Here is a 4801-nt window from a genome sequence, read left to right as displayed (position 1 = left end):
AACAACATGAAATATTCATAGAAGGAAAAGAGTAATTTACTTTTTAATAATGAATCCATTTTATTTATTTATTATGGTTTAGGGAAAGATTACAGAGAAATTTAGTTGTCCTTTCAACAACTTATACACACTTTGTTTCTTAACATTAGTTGCAATTCTCTCAATATAACAACATTCTTCCCACTTCTTGATTTCTGCATCTTCCTTTATCCTGCTTTCCCACCCCTTCTTGTTTTCTGTGCTTTGTTTTGGGACAAATGCTGCCCTTTTGTTCTTATGTGATAAATTGTTCTGTGGAGTACACTCCTTGTGACTGTTACTGTTTACATTATAGATCTGGCCACAATCTCAGATCTCCACCAGTCTCTGCCAGACAAGTAAGTCTGGTCTTTTTATTTTGAATTTTGTTCTACATTTTTCTCCTATTCTGCCCAGGACCCTCAGTGGTCCCAATCAGAGTGATAGGTTGTGGTAGCCAGGCACCATTAAGTTCTTCTGGAGACAGAATCGAAGACACTGAGATTCATGTAGTCCATTTCTCCCTTGAACGAATTGTTTCCTTGAACTTTTGATTTTCTTTGCTCTTCTTTACTCCATATGGGGAGAGACAGTTGCCTCTTAGATGTCTGCTCATGAGCTTTTAAGACTCCAGTCACTACTACTCACAGTAGGATGTAAAACCTTGTCTTTGTGAAGTATGTTACCTCTGTCAACCTAGATATCCCCCCAGACTGTGGTCCTAAGCCTCCAAACCCAGAGACTCATTCCCTCAAAGTGTTTGGTTATAGCTAGAACATTTTCACAACTTTAAATCATGTTTAGATATTTCTGTATTTTCTGATTTTCTACTATACACCCAAGTTACATCTTTCTTATCATATTGAAATTTGGAGGTGATAGAGAAAAGAGACATATTCTGGACTTGAGTTTGAGGACAGAATAAAGTGAATGTTTTGCCAAGTTAAGTATTAACAAATTAGGATTCATTATTGTTCTGTAAATCACAGTCTTTGACTTCTTAAGGCGTTATAAGTGGTGGCTAGAAATTCCAGGAAAAATTGTAAGGAAGAAATATACTCTGGAGGGTAGTTAAAAATCTGACTTTTATATGTCATTATTATTAAGTTATAACTCACAGGCAGAAAACACCTTGCCAAGAAATGGGGGTAAACAATCTTTATTCTTCTTATTTGATATTCTGACTCACTGTCACATTTTAATTTTTAATTTTTCACAAGGTTTCTATGTGTTACATTTTACTAAAGATACAAGCTAAAAAATCACTGGTATTTTCAAAATCTAAAGCTGGTGTTATACATATTCAGGTACTGATTTATTTACATCAGTTAGTTTCAGGCCTCTGATGTGAACCTAATTAGTATTCAACATTTAATGGAGTCATTATCTGTCCGATTAGCTCCTAGGAATGCTCGTCACTACTACAGAACCAGACACCAAAACTTTGCTAATGAAAGTTGCAGAATTAATGGAGTGAATAGCATAGATAATTATTTAATGTGGAACATACAGTATAGAAAAAGGTTGATCAGCTGTCTCTAGAAAATAAAGATATCAGAGAGGCAGCTACGTTATCTCCTCCTCCCAAATGAGTTTAGACAGTGGTATTCAAAAATATTAAAGGTGTTTTTAGTCATTGAATAATTGTGTCATAATAAGTCATGTCCAACCTGTCATCTCTTGCCTCTGGTGAAATGACATAGCATGCAAATAAGTTATATTCTATTGGCACTTCAAGTGCTTACTTTTTTTAAAAAAAAGTTATTGTGATTTGGGTGAAAGTTTACAGAGCAAATTCATTTTCTGTACAGCAGTTCACACACACTTTGTCTCATGACATTGACTGCAATTTCCCACAGTGCAACAGCTCCCCTCTCACTTCCTCCCCATAGTAACCTCTTCCCTGTGTCCTCCCCTCCCCATGTACTCCTGCTCCTCTAGCGGTCTCCCTGTGCATACACACATATGTATTCTCCCATAACTTCTATTCTCCCATAACTTATCTCTCCAAGGAATTTATCTACTTGAGGTAAATGTTCAACTCATATGCCTGTCTTTTGTCTGGCTGGGAGCCACAGGAGTGAGTTCAATTCCAGACCTGAAGGACAGCTATGGACCATGTAGTCTCAGAGGTTTCACCAGGCTCTATCAGACCAGCAAACTTGGTAGCCCCTTTTTTTATGATTTTGAGTTTTGCTCCACGTTGCTCTCCCACTCTATCCAGGATTTCCTACATAGATCCCCTCTGAAGGGTTGACAGTGGTAGCTGAGCACCATCTGGTTTTTCTGATCTCATAGTAATATAGGCTGAAGATCACATGGTGTACCAGTCACTTGGACTAATTGTTTCCATGGGTCTTTGGTTTTCTTCATTCTTCTTTGCTGTGGATGATGAGAGACCCATCTTTGCATCTAGATGGTTGCTTGTAAGCTTTTAAGATCCCAGTCGTCACTCACCAAAGTAGGATGTGGAACAAGGATTTTGTGTAGTATGTTATGCCCATTAAGCTTGATGTGCCCTGCGACTACGGTCCTGAGCCCAGAGGTCAACTAACTACTTGCTCTCTCCAGGTACCTGGCTGTAGTAAAGAAGTGACTACAACTCTGTCCCTTACCAGCTCTCCTATATACCCAGAAATTCTTACAGAACATACAAATACACTTGTAGAAATATTGTCTGCCAACCCTATGCATGGTCATGGGCACACTTCCCCCTGCATAGACCTACCTCATCATTCAACCTGTCCACCCATCTATCCTCCCATATATCAACATTTGCCACCGCTGAACACACAGTACCGTATGTGCAAAATGGTTCATCTTTGTTGTCTGTACCTCACATGCACCTCTCTACATCTTCCTCTTCCTCAATGCCACTGTGTTGATCACTCACGTTTGGTACATTGCCCTTCCATTCACACAAATCAATACTTGTCTCTACCTATCTAACAAGGTCCCCCCCTTCCCACTTCTTGTAACTAATGAAGAAAATTTCCTTCCTTTTATAATCTTTTCCTTGATTTTTTACAATAATGGACTAATACGTTTTTTGTCCTTCTGTGATTGACTATTTCACTTAGCATTATGTCCACCTCGTTATGTGGTGTTTTGCAGATTCTACCTTGTTCTTCAGGGTTGCATAGTATTCCGTTGTGTGTACATAGGATAGTTTGATTATCCATTCTTCTGTTGATGGGAACCTCAGTAGTTTCCATCTTTTTGCTATCATAAATAGTGCTGTGATGAACATGGGTATGCATATATGTGTTCTTGTCCTGGATCTCACTTCTTTAGGATATATACCTAGTAATGGAATTGCTAGTTCAAATTATATTTCTAATTCCAACCTTTTAAGGAATTGCCTCCCTGCTTTCCACAGTAGATGTACCATTTTACAGTCTCACCAGCAGTTTATGAGAGTCCCAATCACTCCACATCCTCACAAGCATTTGTTATTTTCTGTCTTGTTGAACTTTGTTACTAATGCAGGGGTATTATGGTATGTCATTGTTGTTTTGATTAAGCACTGTGGTGGCATAGTTCCTAAGGCATCTGACTGCTAACCAGAAGGCTTGCAGTTCAAACCCACCAGCCACTTCTGTGAAGGAAGATGGGGCAATCTATTTCCGTAGAGATACCATCTCAGAAACCAGAGGAGGGCTCACTATGAGTCAGCAGTGAGTTTGGTTTTAGTTTGGAGTGGCTAATTATTGTGAACATTTCTTCATGTGTTTGGTGGCCAACTGAATATCCTCTTTGGTGAAGTGTCTATTCATGTCTTCTGCCCATTTTTTAATTGAATTCTTTGTCTTTTTGTTCTTGAGGTGTTCGAGTTTTCTATAAATTTTAGAGATAAGAGCCCTGTTAGATAAGTCATTGCCAAATATGTTTTCCCAATCTGTAGATTCTCTTTTTACTCTTTTGGAGAAATGTTTGCAAGCACATAAAAATTTAATTTTTAGAAGGTCCCTGTGATGGTTATGTTTGTATGTCAACATGGCTAGGCCTGGTTGAGTGGCTGGGCAGCTGGATGTAGTATTCCCCACGATGAGACTGGTAATCAACTCTATGGTGGAATCTACTGGGAGCAGCTGAGTAGCTACCTTTGGGTATGTGGTCTGCTCCCTGAAAAAAGGAGAAGCTTTGAAAATGGTCTCTAGCCTTTGGCATGCTTGGACTCTGCATGTCGCCATGTCATTGCTCAGCAGCCTATTATGCTCTGCCGACCTTGGGACTTACAGTGGACTTAAGTTAATGGCCTGCGGTGTGGATTGGTAACATCGAGACTGTGCCTTTTTACTTGTCATCCTTGGGGCTTCTCAGCCTCAGCTGCCAGCAGCTGTCTGAGTGAAGAAATGCCTCTAGCTCCAGAGGGCCGGGAGCAGGAGGCAGAGCTAGACCCCACGGTTGAGTGGCTTTCGACCAGCCCCTAGAGCCTGGCACTTTGAACTTGAACTTAAAGCCTCCAAATTGCAACAATAAACTCCTGTTTGTTAAGGCCATCCTGTTTGTGGTATTTTCTTGTCAGAGCAGCACTAGGTAACCAGTACAGTCCCATTCAGACTTATCTCTAGAATTTATAGAAAACTCCAACACCTTAATAACAAAAAGACAAATAATCCAATTAAAAATTGGGGAGAAGACATGAATAGACATTTCACCAAGGAAGATATTCAAGCAGCCAACAGACATATGAAGAAATGCTCATGATCACTAGCTATTAGAGAGATGCAAATCAAAACAACAATGAGATACCATCTTGCTCCAGCACTAATAGCAAAGT

Source organism: Orycteropus afer, unplaced genomic scaffold, assembly GCF_000298275.1.
Source record: "Orycteropus afer afer isolate SDZICR_OR568_19922 unplaced genomic scaffold, OryAfe1.0 scaffold00710, whole genome shotgun sequence".
Lineage (NCBI taxonomy): Eukaryota > Metazoa > Chordata > Mammalia > Tubulidentata > Orycteropodidae > Orycteropus > Orycteropus afer.
This window is presented reverse-complemented; position numbering follows the sequence as displayed.